Here is a 19,544-nt window from a genome sequence, read left to right on the forward strand (position 1 = left end):
TTCACATAAACCGTAAGTGGAACAGATGTTTGCATTTATTAAAACAACATTCTCAAATGTTTCCAAATGAAGAAAACAAACATATTAAAACACACAAATGCAAATACAATGGCTGTTATGAAGCCAGAACAATACTTAATGTTTGAAGTATACTGTTTGTCAATTTATTTTAGTTTTTTAAAACAGTTTAAAGATTGTACTTTTTGAGCACTTTCAAAAATACTACGACAATAATGACGACATGATCATTTCGATCCAAATTATTTTATCTCGACATTTTTGGAATTGTCTTGATTGTATTTGAGGGTCCCCCACACCCTCCTTAACAGAGACAAAACCTATTTTGTTGCTTTTGGTTTGTGATTTTTTTTTTCGAGTGCATAATCTTGCCAATAGACAGAGTTAATTGTATTTTTATTGTTTATTATGTGTTTTATTTAAATTGGATATTTACGAGTTTACATTACAATTACGAGAAATACAAGTTTACTGCACTGAAAAGGATGAACTTGCATTATTATTATTTCATCAGTGGTTAATTTGGTCTCCAAATAATATTGACAATAATATCGTCAATCGTCCAGCCAAATGTAATCACAGTAATAATCCTTTATTCTCCCACACCTCTTGCTTCATTCAGTTGAAGAAAAATACATTTTGCTGACAAACCCAAATGTCCGGACAAACACGTAACCTCCTCATCCAGTTTGCACAAAGCAAACAAAGAGTTAAATAGTACTACATGAACAAGTTGTCCTCTCCATTTGCACATCCTTCTTCAAAGGGCAAGAGATTGAGTTTTATCCCACAGTCTGACTCCTTCAAGTGGTTTGACATTTGGAGATTGTCTCCGCACTTTCCCTCGGCGTGCTCGCTCACATCACAAAGGCCTGAGGGCAGATCGACGATGCTCCCGCATTTTGTCTTTCTGATGTCTCCTGAATGCCGAGCTTCACAGAAAGTGCCGTATTTGTATAAATTCCTCTCTCAAAGGGTTGATTTTTTTTTTCTTTTGCCTGCAGATACCTTTTAATCCATGATGCTGTTTTGTCTTTGCGCTGAATATTTTTAGGGCTGACGTTGGATACATAATGAAAGTAAATGAGAAAGAGGCTGGAGCTCTTCAAATAGGACAGCGTGATGCATCAAACGGCTCGTAAGCATCCGTCTCTCTGAGGCTGGAAATGTATATGATTTGTAAACACCAACACAATTTTAACAGACGCTCGGATGAAGACGATTTTGAATAAAAATTGGCTTCCTACCATATTTTTTAACTGTTTCAACACTGCTGTTTGAATATATTGAAAAAAAAAAATTCCGTCATTTTTGTTTTATTTTTTGCGCATCAACAGTAGTCCATTTACCTGTTGTGACCTGAATATTAACAAGTATTAGCAATATTGTTATTATAAGCGCTAACACAGAGGAACTTACTATCTTATGTTAATTAACTAGCTTATGCTGCCATATTGACTTATTGAGCTGCTGCATCAACTCTGAGTTAGTGAAAGTTAATTATAGATTATAAATCAGGCTTCTCACCTGGATAGTAGAAGACTGTGGACATAAAGCCCTTGAGTTGGTCAACTTTGACATGCAACTTAAACCCGGAGATGGTAAGAAATACATAGAAATAAGCTGATGATTCCAAGATGGCGGCGCCCGGACGGGCTGCAACATCGCGGAGCTCTTGCTAAAGATGGAACATTTGACAGAAATACCGGACAATTCTGCAAACTTCATGGCTGGCTCACATCGTGGTCACTCCGTGATCACGTACGACCGCCAGACACTTCTGGATGTGGACATATCGGGCCATTTTAGACTGATAAACGCGTGCCTTCTGGACGTGCTAACTAGCACGGGAATACTTCGGCGGCTACATCCAGCGGCCTGTGAAGCAGGGGAGTATGGTAGCAGCGTGGACCGTCTACGGAGCAGACGCCAGCGGTGTGATCGGAAACGCGGATGTCGAGCGGGGCTAAAAACAAAGCAGAAGGCTAATCCCCACAGAACACCACTTCACTCCATCCTGAAGCCAGATTTAAATGGAAGATGCGAGACTACTGGTCTGGGTAAGGAGTCAGTTAAATTAGAACAAGTTTTTTCTGCTTTGATTGTTTCAGAGTTGGACATGTGTTCTACTGAGGTGGCTAACTATGATGCGTGCAGTTTATCAAAGCAACAAACAAACAATCGGAACATGCGTTCTACTGAGTTGGCAAACTATGATGCGTGCAGTTTATCAAAGCAACTATCAAACAATCGGAAAATTCCCGTCGTATCAATTCCTAGATATGGTCGTCCATCCATCCATCCATTTTCTACCGCTTATTCCCTTTTGGGGTCGCGGGGGGCGCTGGCGCCTATCTCAGCTACAATCGTAATTATACTAAATGCACTGGGCATAATAAACACAACATTATTAATATTGCTACGACAGATAATTTGATCAAAAATTCCCTAAAACAGCCAACTACCTATAATATTGTTTTTTTAAACATAAGATCATTGTCTCCCAAAACGTTGTTAGTTAATGATATCATCAGAGACAACAATCTTAACGTCATCGGTCTCAGCGAAACCTGGCTTAAACCAAACGACTTTTTTGCGCTAAATGAGGCATGTCCTCCTAACTTTACACATGCGCATATTGCCCGTCCTCTTAAAAGGGGTGGGGGGGTCGCACTAATGTACAACGAAAACTTTAACCTTAGTCCTAACATAAATAATAAATATAAATCGTTTGAGGTGCTTACTATGAGGTCTGTCACACCGCTGCCTCTACACCTGGCTGTTATCTACGGCCCTCCAGGGCCCTATTCGGACTTCATCAATGAATTCTTAGAGTTCGTTGCTGATCTAGTGACACACGCCGATAATATAATCATAATGGGGGACTTTAATATCCATTTGAATACCCCATCGGACCCACTGTGCAATTCTTTAGTAAGAAAATTGAAGTCATTAGAAAGGAGATTAAAGACAATGCGTCCCAGCTACAACTGGGTTCTATTAACACTGATACGATTGTATATACGGCGGATACTGCCCTCCAAAATAGTTTCTCTCGTTTTGAGGAAATAACAATAGAGGAATTGTTACAACGTGTAAATGGAATAAAACAAACAACATGTTTACTTGACCCTCTTCCCGGGAAACTGATCAAGGAGCTCTTTGTATTATTAGGTCCATCAGTGCTAAATATTATAAACTTATCACTTTCCTCGGGCACTGTTCCCCTAGCATTCAAAAAAGCGGTTATTCATCCTCTTCTTAAAAGACCTAACCTCGATCCTGACCTCATGGTGACCTACCGACCGGTGTCTCACCTTCCCCTTTATTTCAAAAATCCTCGAAAAAATTGTTGCGGAGCAGTTAAATGAACACTTAGCGTCTAACAATCAATGTGAAACCTTTCAATCCCGTTTCAGGGCAAATCACTCCACGGAGACAGCCCTCGCAAAAATGACTAATGATCTATTGCTAACGATGGATTCTGATGTGTCATCTATGTTGCTGCTCCTCGATCTTAGCACTGCTTTCGATACCGTCGATCATAATATTTTATTAGAACGTATCAAAAAACGAATTTGTATGTCAGACTTAGCCCTGTCTTGGTTTAACTCTTATCTTACTGATAGGATGCAGTGCGTCTCCCATAACAATGTGACCTCGGACTACGTTAAGGTAACGTGTGGAGTTCCCCAGGGTTCAGTCCTTGGCCCTGCACTCTTCAGCATCTACATGCTGCCGCTAGGTGACATCATACGCAAATACGGTATTAGCTTTCACTGTTATGCTGATGACACCCAACTCTACATGCCCCTAAAGCTGACCAACACGCCGGATTGTAGTCAGCTGGACGCGTGTCTTAATGAAATTAAACAATGGATGTCCGCTAACTTTTTGCAACTCAACGCCAAAAAAACGGAAATGCTGATTATCGGTCCTGCTAGACACCGACCTCTATTTAATAATACAACTCTTAACATTTGACAACCAAACAATTAAACAAGGCGACACGGTAAAGAATCTGGGTATTATCTTCGACCCAACACTCTCCTTTGAGGCACACATTAAAAGCGTTACTAAAACGGCCTTCTTTCATCTCCGTAATATCGCTAAAATTCGCTCCATTCTGTCCACTAAAGACGCTGAGATCATTATCCATGCGTTTGTTACGTCTCGCCTCGACTACTGTAACGTATTATTTTCGGGTCTCCCCATGTCTAGCATTAAAAGATTACAGTTGGTACAAAATGCGGCTGCTAGACTTTTGACAAGAACAAGAAAGTTTGATCACATTACGCCTGTACTGGCTCACCTGCACTGGCTTCCTGTGCACTTAAGATGTGACTTTAAGGTTTTACTACTTACGTATAAAATACTACACGGTCTAGCTCCATCCTATCTTGCCGATTGTATTGTACCATATGTCCCGGCAAGAAATCTGCGTTCAAAGGACTCCGGCTTATTAGTGATTTCCAAAGCCCAAAAAAAGTCTGCGGGCTATAGAGCATTTTCATTTCGGGCTCCAGTACTCTGGAATGCCCTCCCGGTAAAAGTTCGAGATGCCACCACAGTGGAAGCATTTAAGTCTCACCTTAAAACTCATTTGTATACTCTAGCCTTTAAATAGACTCCCTTTTTAGACCAGTGGATCTGCCGTTTCTTTTCTTTTTCTCCTATGTCCTACTCTCCCTTGTGGAGGGGGTCCGGTCCGATCCGGTGTCCATGTACTGCTTGCCTGTGTATCGGCTGGGGACATCTCTACACTGCTGATCCGCCTCCGCTTGGGATGGTTTCCTGCTAGCTCCGCTGTGAACGGGACTCTCGCTGCTGTGTTGGATCCGCTTTGGACTGGACTCTCGCAACTGTGTTGGATCCATTATGGATTGAACTTTCACAGTATCATGTTACACCCGCTCGACATCCATTGCTTTCCTCCTCTCCAAGGTTTTCATAGTCATCATTGTCACGGACGTCCCACTGGGTCATTATTGTCACCGACATCCCACTGGGTGTGAGTTTTCCTTGCCCTTATGTGGGCCTACCGAGGATGTCGTAGTGGTTTGTGCAGCCCTTTGAGACACTAGTGATTTAGGGCTATATAAGTAAACATTGATTGATGATTGATTGATTGAAGCTCCTTTTAACCCTTTGGGAGGATTGTGATTTTGATTATTCATGTAAAGGAGAAGATATAAACATCCCATCAGTCTTTAGCTCAGTGGGAGCAGACATTGTACAGTAAGTGTTTTTTTTATTATGTTGATAGTTTGTATGTTTATTAGAGCACTTATAGGCTCCATTGTTAGCTGACTTTTGCTAGTGTTTAGTTGGAATTAGGGCTGGGCGATTTCGCCTTTTTTAATATCTCAAAATTTTTAGGCCATGTCACGATACACGATAAACTGTATACCTCCACATTTTGCCTTAGCCTTGAAAAAACACTTGATGCATATGATCACACCAGTATGATGATTCTATGTGTCCACATTAAAACATTCTTATTCATACAGCATAAATATATGTTCATTTGGCCGAGATGCGGAGGTCGGCTCTGCCGGCCGAGGGGCAAGGTCAGGGCCAGCCTGGGAGCTGGTGGAGACGAGGGGGCCAGCCTGGGGACGGGTGCTAATTCGGGGACAGGTACTATCTCAGAGGCTAGCCGAAGGACAGGTGCTAGCTCGGATGCTAGCCTGGGGACTGGTGCTAGCTCGGACGCTAGCCTGGGGACTGGTGCTAGCTTGGATGCTAGCCTGGGAACTGGTGATAGTTCGGAGGCTAGCCAGGGAACAGGGGCTAGCTCGGAGGCTAGAACAGGGACTGGTGCTACCTCGGACGCTAGTCTGGGGCCTGGTGCTAGCTCGGACACTAGCTTGGGAACTGGTGCTTGCTCGGAGGCTAGCCTGGGGACTAGTGTTAGCTCGGACGCTAGTCTGGGGCCTGGTGCTAGCTCGGACGCTAGCAAGGGAACTGGTGCTAGCTCGGACGCTAGCCTGGTGGCTTGTGCTAGTGCGGACGCTAGCTTAGGACTGGTGCTAGCTCAGGACTGGTTCTAGCTCGGAGTCAAGCAAGGGGACTGGTAGCTGCGGCTGCGAAAAGCAGAAGACGGGTGGAATTAGTCTGGCATATATATATATATATATATATATATATATATATATATATATATATATATATATATATATATATATATATATATATGTGTTGTTTGGATTATCCAGAGAATCGTGCTCGATACCGTGGTAGAGCGCAATATGTAGGTGTGGGAAAAATCACAAGACTACTTCATCTACTTCAGAGATGAAGTAGTCTTGTGATTTTTCCCACACCTACTTATATATATATATATATATATATATATATATATATATATATATATATATATATATTACAATAATATAATTAGGGAAATGGAGTGTGAACGAGATCGAAGAGTGTGTATGGTGTAAGGTTATGTGCAGGATTTAACTGGAGGGGTTTTATCGTAAGTGTTGAAAGAAGCAGTGCAGTCCGACAAGGGCAAGACAGGCAGGGTAGTCCATGGGCGGATGCGGGGTCGAGAGGCGGGAGCGAGTCATCGTTGTCCGGTGAGAGAGAGGAGTCAAAATCCAGAAAAACACGTGGAAGACAGGGAAGATCCGGAAGCACACGACACTCGTCGAGGATGGACACAGGGAAGGTACGGAAGAGTATACTCCGGCGCCGGCATGCCAAGTTGTGCCGGCTTATGAAGGCAGGTCCTTCATTACAGGCAGGTGTGGTGATTGTTGGTGAATGAAAAGAGCTGGCGGCCGCTGCAGGGCAGAGACGTGCGCGGCGCTTCCCTGGGCGTGTCCAGAGGTGCGCTCACTGGAGCGCGCTGACGGGAGAGCGCCGTTGGCAAGGGTCTGAGCCGTAACAATTCTTCCTTCATTCGCACCTTCTTTCTCTCGTATTACCATTCGCACCACAGCTAACGTTACTCATGTCGCAACCTCTCTGCTCCGCGAGGATGTATACGTATGTGACGTATGTAAGAAAACGCGCTTGTTTTATGTCTGTGTAGTGTAATGCCCCCAACTAAAAGCAACTGCGTGAGAACGTATACTCGAATATCACGATATAGTCATTTTCTATATCACACAGAGACAAACCCGCGATATATCGATTATATCGATATATCGCCCGGCCCTAGTTGGAATGCAGAAAAAAATGTAAATATATGTGTTATTGTCTCTCTTAAGGAAAAAAGTCCCTTATGAGACAGAAGTCCAGTTCCCCCTTCAAGGATCTTTAGAATGCAGATGGCTAAAATTTCCAAAAAGTTCTCTTTTGGTCTATTTAACTGGTGGCCCATGAGTTTAGTTAACAAAAAAAAAAAACTTGTGAGAAGCTGACTTTCTGGCAACAGATTCTTAAAACCAGTTCATTTAACTCTGATGAAGTGAATAAACAAAAACTATAAATCTGACAAGGCGAATAAAAGAAAGGTAAATGTCAACTGGTACAAAATTAGACTTACTAGTGAAGGGATAATTCCTTTGCTTTCTGGAAATGTGGCCCCAAAACTGTCCATTTGAATATTGCAGCTTTATAAATCACTTTTTGGGAGATGAAGGCATTATGTGATCTGATCATGACATCAATTAATTAAATAACTTTGCCGTAGTTACTTTCAAGGGATCAGTTTGGTTTCCGCAAATGAAAGAAGCCTAATTCCTTTTAATTCATATAATAAATCCTAAATTGCTTTGCATGCCAAACCAGATTATTTAATTATCATATATTATCTCTGATACCACTTGCAGGCTACTACTTTCTCCATTTATGGCATTTTAAATATTATTATTTTTTTTTTTTTTTGTATGACCACTAACTATTCCACCTAATATTTGTTTGCGACACTGAGGGCCACAGTCCAATAAACCTTAACGCAAGTTATCCCGCTGGCTTCTGAAGTGGCTGCTAAGTTCTCAGAGTCTGCAGGAAGATAGGAACCATGACTGTGGTTTTACCTTCTGCTTGAACATAACATCTCTTTACAATGTCTCCTGAGCTACTACTAAGTGTGTGTGTGTGTGTGTGTGTGTGTGTGTGTGTGTGTGTGTGTGTGTGTGTGTGTGTGTGTGTGTGTGTGTGTGTGTGTGTGTGTGTGCGTTTGTCAAAGTGACATATGGGGACATTTTTATGAAATTTCACCTTACATATGAGGACCTGTTGAAATATGGGGACATTTTCCATGTCCTCATATTTCCCGCAATGCTATCGTGTTCTAGACCCTCCCAGCATGTTCCCAGATAAAAATCTCTGAAGTCTTCATTTGTCAAATTTTCAGAAAAAGTGTGTGAAAGTGTGTTTAATTTTTTTGCTCACCTTCGATTTTGCCCCTAGTGGCCATCTTTGCTATTATGACACACACACACACACACTTGTCCTCATATGTCATATGTCCTCATATGTCATGTGGGTCAGAAACTCACACACTCCAACATTTTGAAAAACATCTAATCATTACAGCAATAAACATACTTTTAAATTCTAAATCAAATAACACATGTTCAACTGATCTGATGATCTCAACCTTTTTTATGTTAGTTTTATCTATTCATTTGGTTTATCTGGAGAGGATTTGGGCTAGACAATTAGTAATAAAGGGATTATGGTGATGATTTAATTGGTTTGATTCAGTATTTTACTGTATTGGGCTTTTTGCTATTATGTTGACTAAAATACAATGCCGCACAATAATTAATTTAAATGTGCCTGAAATGTAGGTTTTTGCATAAACCTTGATTGAGACTAAGGCAATAATTCAAATGCAATTCAAACTACATACAGTATTTAATATTTTCAAATGGTTCCAATAGCACATGATTTAGGTATTTTTATCTTTGGGACAAATTTTGGATTCAATTGGCGATTGTTTTTGGAGGTATTCACTTTACATTGTGTTCAAGATGGTTACTTCCGCCCACTCTGAAGAGTCTCGGCGTCTGATTGGTCCAATTTTCAGTTAGGCGCTGCCTGATTGGCCAGTGGATGATGTCTGATCCTAACAGAGGGCTAAATCACTAGTTAACTATTTTCATCATGGAAGTTATACAGCTCACGTATCACACTTAATATTGAATATATATAAAAAGGGTTTTCCAAAAGGACCATTTATAATCGAAATACAAAACTTCACACACGATTTTGAGCACAACAGAGCGCTCAGTGAACATCACTTCCGGGACCTGCATCACCAGAGGGGGACATCTATCTTGGCCACAAACCATCTTTGACAGTCTTCGACAGCATGGTTGAATCAGGTGAGCATAAAATGGAGTTTAACGTAATTAAATAGACCAATGTTTTTTAACATAGGAAAATAGTTCATTATAAACAACAGTTAAATGTTTTTTGTTATTAATTGCAACCAGATTTGATTTTATGAGGTTAAATATAGCATTTCAGTTCTGGGCCAAGGCCAAGGCATTTAATTTTTTTTTTTTTAAGTTGCATGGAATATTATAAGTAGCAGTGATTGTCACACACTAGGTGTGGTGAAATTATTCTCTGCATTTGACCCATCACCCTTGATCAATATGCAAGTAAACCTTTTCTTAATTTTAAACAAGACAGACTAAAGTTCTTCAAATTGTTTATACTTTTTCTCAAATACAAATATTTCAATCTGATAAGCACTGTGGAGTTGGCATGTTACTGATATTGTTACATTAGTTCTTTGTTTGAGAAGCTTCATGTCTGCATTGAGCCTAAATTTAACAGTTTTTGAAGGGTTTAGTTCTTTGTTTTATTTCTGTGTCACTGACTTTTTTAATTTTTATGTGTGGATTTGTTAGGCGCATCAACACATGAAATAGACATCGTGTCCAAAAGAAGAGCGAGACGTAATCCTGAGGCTGAAGCCACCGAGTTTATTTGATCTGGATGTGACAAGTCTTGTTTTAAGGCCCAGTGGATCAATGATTGGAAAGGTATGTCTTGTTATGTATCATATCAATGGTAACTGTATCAACATCTCATTTGGATCATTTCCTTACAGTCTAATAGAGGTTGTATTATATGGCTTTAATTAGAAGTGTTTGGAATAACAGCGTTCCACGTCCCAAGAGCTAGCTTCTGTAGCCGAGGATCGGACCGCCAAGTGCCCTGCCTTCGGCTGCCGCCCAGCTCACAATGCACCCGACCTCTATGGCCCCTCGGAGTCTTGTTCATGAGTGGGGGAAGAGTGGATCGTGAGATCGACAGGCGGATCGGTGTGGGGTCTTCGGTAATGCGGACGTTGTATCGATCCGTTGTGGTGAAGAAGGAGCTGAGCCGGAAGGCAAAGCTCTCAATTTACCGGTCGATCTACGTTCCCATCCTCATCGATGGTCATGAGCTTTGGGTCATGACCGGAAGGATAAGATCACGGGTACAAGCGGCCGAAATGAGTTTCCTCCACCGGGTAAGGGTGCTCTCCCTTAGAGATAGGGTGAGAAGCTCTGCCATCCGGGAGGAACTCAAAGTAAAGCCGCTGCTCCTTCACATGGAGAGGAGCCAGATGAGGTGGTTCGGGCATCTGGTCAGGATGCCACCCGAACGCCTCCCTAGGGAGGTGTTTAGGGCACGTCCAACCGGTAGGAGGCCACGGGGAAGACCCAGGACACGTTGGGAAGATTATGTCTCCCGGCTGGCCTGGGAACGCCTCGGGATCCCCCGGGAAGAGCTAGACGAAGTGGCTGGGGAGAGGGAAGTCTGGGCTTCCCTGCTTAAGCTGCTGCCACCGCGACCCCACCTCGGAAAAGCGGAACATGATGGATGGATGGATGGATGGTATAACAGCGGTATATGAAAACGATGTTACTAATGCTGTTACTTTTACCGGTAACGAGTAATTTAATAACTTTTATGTACGCTACAACGCTGTTACGATTCGTTTTATGTAACGTGGCATGCTACTTTTGATGTGATTGTATGTCAACAAGACAGCGTTAGAAGCACAAAAGGTTTAGTGCAGGTAATATCTTTTTACTAATGAAAGCAACCCCCGGAAGTAATTACGAACACGATATCAAATAGAAAGAGGCCTCATCCACACGCAAACAAAAACATTCAACAGAACTATCTTAACTGCCACTGCTAAGCTAAAAAATACAGCTGAACTATTCTGCTATGTCTGGGCGCTGAAGTCCCACGTCACTTGGCAAAAGGCACAGCTTTTTAAAGGCACACACACACACTCTGCTCTCATGAAATGTCTCTCAACTGCATATGCTAGATATTTAAAACTTTTCTTTTTCAAGTAACACATTAATTACAAACCCCGTTTCCATATGAGCTGGGAAATTGTGTTAGATGTAAATCCAAACGGAATATTTTTTTTTACAAATAATAATTAACTTAGAATTTCATGGCTGCAATACGTGCCAAAGTAGTTGGGAAAGGGCATGTTCACCACTGTGTTACATCACCTTTTCTTTCAACAACACTCAATAACCGTTTGGGAACTGAGGAAACTAATTGTTGAAGCTTGGAAGGTGGAATTCTTTCCCATTCTTGTTTTATGTAGAGCTTCAGTCGTTCAACAGTCCGGGGTCTCCTCTGTCGTATTTTACGCTTCATAATGCACCACACATTTTTGATAGGACTGCAGGCCGGCCAGGAAAGTACCTGCACTCTTTTTTTATGAAGCTGAACACGTGCTGAATGTGGCTTGGCATTGTCTTGCTGAAATAAGTAGGGGCGTACATGAAAAAGTCGGCGCTTAAATGGCAGCAAATGTTGTTCCAAACAGATGGGTAACTTACAGATGTGTAAGTTACCCATGCCTTGGGCACTAATGCACCCCCATACCATCACAGATGCTGGCTTTTGAACTTTGCGTCGATAACAGTCTGGATGGTTCGCTTCCCCTTTGGTCCGGATGAAACGGTGTCCAATATTTCCAAAAATAATTTGAAATGTGGGCTCGTTAGACCACAGAACGCCTTTCCACTTTGCAACAGCCCATCTTAGATGATCTCGGGCCCAGAGAAGCCGGCGGCGTTTCTGGATGTTGATAATTGGCTTTCGCTTTGCATAATATAGAGCTTTAACTTGCACTTACAGATATAGCAACAAACTGTATTTAGTGACAGTGGTTTTCTGAAGTGTTCCTGAACTCATGTGGTGATATCCTTTAGAGATTGATGTCGGTTTTTGATACAGTGCCGTCTGAGGGATGGAAGGTCACGGTTATTCAATGTTAGTTTCCAGACATGCCGCTTACGTGGAGTGATTTCTCCGGATTCTCTGAACCTTTTGATGATATCATGGAGCGTAGATGTTGAAATCCCTAAATTTCTTGCAATTGCACTTTGAGAAACGTTGTTCTTAAACTGTTTGACTATTTGCTCACGCAGTTGTGGACAAAGGGGTGTACCTCGCCCCATCCTTTCCTGTGAAAGACTGAGCATTTTTTGGGAAGCTGTTTTTATACCCAATCATGGCACCCACCTGTTCCAAATTAGCCTTCACACCTGTGGGATGTCCCAAATAAGTGTTTGATGAGCATTTCTTAACTTTATCAGTATTTATTGCCACCTTTCCCAACTTGTTTGTTGCGTGTTGCTGGCATCAAATTCTAAAGATAATGATTATTTGCACCAAAAAAATGTTTATCAGTTTGAACATCAAATATGTTGTCTTTGTAGCATATTCAACTGAATATGGGTTGAAAAAGATTTGCAAATCATTGTATTCTGTTTATATTTACATCTAACACAATTTCCCAACTCATATGGAAACGGGGTTTGTACTTAATTTAATAATTATTTACATTTATGAAAGAGTAATTCTGTTTGTAATTGAATTTTTAGTCAAGTAACGACTATAATTATTCCTTTTTTAAAATAGATTCTCCAAACATTGTTAATTGATAAACTGTTTTATCAGGATATGGTGTATTTGCTCTTGCATCAATTTAAAAAAGTTCTTTTGTGGTCAAGTACCGAGGGAAGTTCATCTCAAGACATGAGCGGGACAAGAGACAGAAACCCTCTATAAATATCTTTACTATTTATCTGGCATTATATGCTCATAATGTTAACAACAAAAAGTGCTGATAATGTTATAATTAATAAGTTCTAACATTATTTTTATGTGTTTTGTTGCAGACACCAACTGTTGATGTTCTATCTCAACATTCTCCAGATTCATGTGAGCGATAAACCGACTTCATCCCTCCAACAGGTTATTTCTTGACTATTTTACTATCCATCCATCCATCCATTTTCTACTACCTGTCCCTTTTTTGGGTTGGCGGGGTGTGCTTGAGCCTATCTGAGCTGCATTCGGGCGGAAGGCGGAGTGCACCCTGGACAAGTCGCCACCTCATTACACGGCCAACACAAATAGACAACATTTACACTCACATTCACACACTAGGGCCAATTTAGTGTTGCCAATCAACCTATCCCCAGGTGCATGTCTTTGGAGGTAAGATGAAGCCGGAGTACCCGGAGGGAACCCACGCAGTCACGGGGAGAACATGCAAACTCCACACAGAAAGATCACGAGCCCAGGATTTAACTCAGGACTACTCAGGACCTTCGATTTGTGACGCACATGCACTAACCCCTGACCCACCGTGCTGCCCTATATCTGCTAAAAACTTGACACAACCTATACTTCAAAAGACATTTAATCCTTTTAACCTCTCACAGATCAGTTTATATGACAACATTTTTTAAGCGTACATCCGTGTTAGTCTGTGGAATTTACAACTCATGTTTAGCAAAACAGGAGATGTTACAGGTCAGCAACATGAATTCTATATGTGATCACTTGTCATGTACTCATATTGTTTGAACTAAAAAAGACTTCAGTGTGTTTCATATAAGGTCCTCATATTTTTCTGAACCACATTAGTGTGTGTTACAATGTTTAATTCAAAGCTTTAAAATGAGTGTTTCAATCCAGGTCCTCATATTTTCTGAACCACATTTTAGTGAATGTTACATTCTTAAATAATAGTCTAAGAGCTAAAACGCTATAAAAATCTTTACTGTTTATGTAGAATTATATGATCAGAATATTATCAACCAAAAGTGGTTGTTAATGTTATAATTAATTAGTTCTGACATTATATTTTTGTGTTTTGTTGCAGACACCAACTGTTGGGGTTCTATCTCAACATTCTCCAGATTCAGATGTGAGCGATAAACCGACTTCATCCCTCCAACAGGTTATTACAAGTCTATTTTTACTATATCTGCTCTAAATGTGACCCAACCTATATTTTGAAAGACATTTATTAATTTTAATCTCTCACAGATCAGTTTATATGACAACATTTTCGTAAGGGTACATCCATGTTAGTCAGTAAGGAGTTTGGAACTCATGTTTAGCAAAACAGGAGATGTTACAAGTCAACAACATACATTCTACATGTGACCCCTCGTCATGTCCTTATATTGTTTGAACCAAGAAAGACTTAGGTGTGTTTCATATAAGGTCCTCATATTTTCTAAACCAGATTAGTGTGTGTTACAATGTTAATGTCCAAGCTTTAAAATGTGTGTTTCAATTCAGGTCCTCATATTTTCTGAACCAGATTTTAGTGTGTTTTATATTCTTAATTAATTGTCTAAGAGCTGAAACTCTGTAATAATCTTTACTATTTATCTGGCATTGTATGCTCAGAGTTTTATCAACAAAAAGTGCTGATAATGTTATAATTAATTAGTTCTGACATTATATTTTTGTGTTTTGTTGCAGAAACCAACTGTTGAGGTTCCATCTCAACATTCTCCAGATTCAGATGTGAGCCATTAACTGACTTCATCCCTCCAACAGGTTATTACATGTCTATTTTTACTATATCTGCTCTAAATTTGACCCAACCTATATTTTGAAAGACATTTATTTACTTTAATCTCTCACAGATCAGTTTATATGACAACTTTTTTGCAAGGGTACATCCATGTTAGTCAGTAGAAAGTTTAGAACTCATGTTTAGCAAAACAGGAGATGTTACAAGTCAACAACATAAATTCTACATGTGAGCACTCGTCATGTCCTTATATTGTTTGAAGCAAGAAAGACTTAGGTGTGTTTCATATAAGGTCCTCATATTTTCTGAACCTGAAAATGTGTGTTACAATGTTAATGTCAAAGCTTTAAAATGAGTGTCTCAATTCATGTCCTCATATTTTCTGAACCAGATTTTTGTGTGTGTTACATTCTTAATGAATTGTCTAAGAGCTGAAACTCTGTAATAATCTTTACCCTTTATCTGGCATTGTATGCTCGGATTTTTATCAACAAAAAGTGGTGAGAATGTTATAATTAATTAGTTATGACATTATATTTTTGTGTTTTGTTGCAGAAACCAACTGTTGAGGTTCTATCTCAACATTCTCTAGATTCAGATGACAGCCATAAACCGACTTCATCCCTCCAACAGGTTATTACATGTCTATTTTTACTATATCTGCTCTAAATTTGACCCAACCTATATTTTGAAAGACATTTATTAATTTTAATCTCTCACAGATCAGTTTATATGACAACATTTTCGTAAGGGTACATCCATGTTAGTCAGTAGGGAGTTTGGAACTCATGTTTAGCAAAACAGGAGATGTTACAAGTCAACAACATAAATTCTACATGTGAGCACTCGTCATGTCCTCATATTGTTTGAACCAAGAAAGACCTAGGTGTGTTTCATATAAGGTCCTCATATTTTCTGAACCAGATTAGTGTGTGTTAAAATGTTAATGTCAAAGCTTTAAAATGAGTGTTTCAATTCAGAAAATGCAGTGCCTCTTGTTTACAGCCGGTTTCTGCAGCGCTGTTTTCATTGATCAAAGTATTTTTTCGGTGGTCGTGTTTTTGGTACATAACTTGTAAATAGTGCGCAAATAATAGGCTATGTATATATAAATACATTCAAACCCCGTTTCCATATGAGTTGGGAAATTGTGTTAGATGTACATATAAACAGGATACAATGATTTGCAAAGAATTTTCAACCCCAATTCTGTTGAATATGCTACAAAGACAACATATTTGATGTTAAAACTGCTAAACATTTTTTTTGCAAAGAATTTAGGGATTTTACCATCTACGGTCCGTAAAATTATCAAAAGGTTCAGAGAATCTGGAGAAATCACTGCACGTAAGCGATGTACTGCATTAAAAACCGACATCAGTGTGTAAAAGATATCACCACATGGGCTCAGAAATACTTCAGAAAACCACTGTCAGTTACTACAGTTGGTCGCTACATCTGTAAATGCAAGTTAAAACTCTACTATGCAAAGCAAATGCCATTTATCAACAAGACAGAGGAACGCCGCGGGCTTCGCTGGGCCCGAGCTCATCTAAGATGGACTGATGCAAAGTGGAAAAGTGTTCTGTGGTCTGACGAGTCCACATTTCAAATTATATATGGAAATTGTGGACGTGGTGTTCTCCGGAACAAAGAGGAAAATAACCATCCGGCGCAAAGTTCAAAAGCCAGCATGTGTGATGGTATGGGGGTGTATTAGTGCCCAAAGCATGGGTAACTTACACATCTGAGAAGGCACCATTAATGCTGAATGGTCCATACAGGTTTTGGAGCAACATATGTTGTCATCCAAGCAACATTATCATGGACGCCCCTGCTTATTTCAGCAAAACAATGCCAAGCCACGTGTTACAACAGCGTGTCTTCGTAGTAAAAGAGTGCGAGTACTTTCCTGGCCCGCCTGCAGTCCAGACATGTCTCCCATCGAAAATGTGTAGCGCATTATGAAGCGTAAAACACGACAACTTAAGCTGTACATCAAGCAAGAATGGTAAAGAATTCCACTTTCAAAGCTTCAACAATTAGTTTCCTCAGTTCCCAAACGTTTATTGAGTGTTGTTAAAAGAAAATGTGATGTAACACAGTGGTGAACATGCCCTTTCCCAACTACTTTGGCACGTGTTGCAGCCATGAAATTCAAAGTTAATTATTATTTGCAAAAAAAAAAAAGTTTGAGTTTGAACATCAAATATGTTGTCTTTGTAATGCTTTCAATTGAATATGGGTTGAAAAGGATTTGCAAATCATTGTATTCAGTTTATATTTACATCTAACACAATTTTCCCAATTTTTTTGTATATATATTAGGGCTGGGCAACGATTAAAATTTTTAATCGAAGTTAATCGCACTATTTCTCTTATTAATCGCGATTAACTGCATTGTATACGCAAAGCCCAATAATGAATTCGAAAGTAGTGTGTAGTGCACCTTTATTGGAATATTCTCCCACATGAACAAAAGCGCCAAAACATTTGTTGTGCAAACACAATTTAAATCAGTCCTTGTTAAACAGTAGCAGTTAAATAGCATATTTTATGAAAATCAACTCAAAAAATGTAAATACAAACATTTAAGCTTATTGCCACTGCCAGGGTATTTAAGTTATCCTGTTTGTTATGGAAAATAAATATAATCTACATACAAATCTCTGAGCCACAATCATAACATCTGAACAGGCAATTTCTGAGGTAACAGCAGAAACATTTTTTTTTTATCAGGGATCTTATGTTTAAAAAACTTATATTATAGGTAGTGGGCTGTTTTAGGGAATTTTTGATCAAATTATCCTTAGTAGCAATATTAATAATGTTGTGTTTATTCTGCGTAATGCACTTAAAATAATTATGACAATATCTGTTTGCTTGGTGCTTTGATAAACTGAACGCATATACATGGTACTATATTGTGATGTTATGAGCCAGGGGAAAAAAGAACTACCCTACCCAGCATGCAACAGGAGTGACGAGCATGCGTGGTAGCCCGGGATAGGTTGTGTCGCCATGACGGCATCTTGTATGTTGTTATATGCACGCTCTGAAAGCAAACGTTAAGAACTCAGCCAACACTCCTCGTCTGCATTATTGATAAATAGATGGACAACACATATACTCCGCTGCTTCACAAAGCACAATATGTTAAAAGTTTACTTTTACAGTTTTCTAATTCTTCCTTTCAGATTGACAGCAGGACAAATCGCTGGAAGTGGGTATGTCTCAAGCTTCTTCCACTTGGTCCACTCCAAAGCGGGGTAAATAAATAATCCACATCATTTACTAGAATATTATATTACGTTTTGCACCTTTTCACTGTGTTATAGTCATTATTCCTTCAGTAAGAAATTGTATTTTGTCTCCTTTATGACAGCTGCAAAGGGGAAGAAGTGGAAGCAGTTGAATGACACATGTTGCATTTTGTAACTGGCAACAAAGTACCAGGTAAAAAAGATTGTGAAGCCTGCCTCCATAAAGAACTAGTAACTCTACAGGACAGAGATTGGCTTGACATCAAGTACTACATCCATAACAGAATTATATTTAAAAAAGGAAAAAAAAAATGTTTTCCCACATCTTCTGTGGTAGTTTGAGTATGTTACCAGCAATTAAAAAAGCAAAATAAACAGCAAGCGTTTTGTATTTATTCCAGATAATTCTTAGCGACAAAATCCACAAAAACAATTCAGTTACACTTACTCGACAATTACATTTTTACCCATGTTTCTTTTAAACTCTTCTTGGTTTTAGATTACAGTAGCATGGGATTGGGATTTTTTTTTTAAATGACAACACATCAACTAAACCAACTCAGGTGGTTTTGTTAAGTCTCTGATGTCATTAGCCTCATATGTCACATGAACCTGAAATCTTAAACACTCTGTGATGTCATGGTTGTCATATTTCACAAACTTGAAATCTTAAACACTCTGTGACGTCATGGTCATCATATGTCACATAAACTTGAAATCTTAAACACTCTGTGACGTCATGGTTGTCATATGTCACATGAACCTGAAATCTTAAACACTCTGTGATGTCATGGTCGTCATATGTCACATAAACTTGAAATCTTAAACACTCTGGTCTTCATTTGTCACCTAAACCTGACAAGTCCTCATATGTACCATAAAAATCAGGTTCATAAAAAAACAAAAGAGTTGCAAAAATCTCAATAGACCACTGTGTTTCTAAAATTCTGGTTCACTAACCGTCTGAGTCCCAGGCCTGTAGGACCATTGGAAAGGCATGTCCCCATATGTCACGTTTTTGTCATAAGTCCTCATATGTCACCCAAACACGTATGTGTGTGTGTGTGTGTGTGTGTGTGTGTGTGTGTGTGTGTGTGTGTGTGTGTGTGTGTGTGTGTGTGTGTGTGTGTGTGTGTGTGTGTGTGTGTGTGTGTGTGTGTGTGTGTGTGTGTGTGTGTGTGTGTGTGTGTGTGTGTGTGTGTGTGTGTGTGTGTGTGTGTGTGTGTGTGTGTGTGTGTGTGTGTGTGTGTGTGTGTGTGTGTGTGTGTGTGTGTGTGTGTGTGTGTGTGTGTTAGGTTTAATATCAACAGATGACAATAGTTAATATATATCGCTTCGTTTTAAAAGAAGTGCAATTTATTTTTGTGTTTATAGCCCTCATAATCACATTATATTGTACATCTCAAATATTTAATTTTACTATTAGGGTGGAAGGGCAATAAAGGGAAACTTGCATCTTAAAAAATTGATGTAATATATTTGGAAAA

General features: G+C 39.7%; 1 protein-coding gene and 1 long non-coding RNA gene across 2 annotated transcripts in view; both read left to right on the forward strand.

Annotated features, from left to right (window-relative positions):
* erbb4b (erb-b2 receptor tyrosine kinase 4b) overlaps positions 1 to 19,544 on the forward strand; it is a 975,361-nt gene that overhangs the window by 107,344 nt on the left and 848,473 nt on the right. The gene's annotated exons all lie outside the window — the stretch shown is intronic.
* Positions 8,864 to 16,130, forward strand: LOC133538327 (uncharacterized). Its single transcript, XR_009802968.1, has 6 exons — positions 8,864 to 9,305; positions 9,840 to 9,974; positions 13,137 to 13,212; positions 14,129 to 14,206; positions 14,740 to 14,817; positions 15,350 to 16,130. It is a non-coding gene; the product is annotated as an uncharacterized LOC133538327 (long non-coding RNA).

Source organism: Nerophis ophidion, linkage group LG19 (assembly GCF_033978795.1).
Source record: "Nerophis ophidion isolate RoL-2023_Sa linkage group LG19, RoL_Noph_v1.0, whole genome shotgun sequence".
NCBI classification, from domain to species: Eukaryota; Metazoa; Chordata; class Actinopteri; order Syngnathiformes; family Syngnathidae; genus Nerophis; species Nerophis ophidion.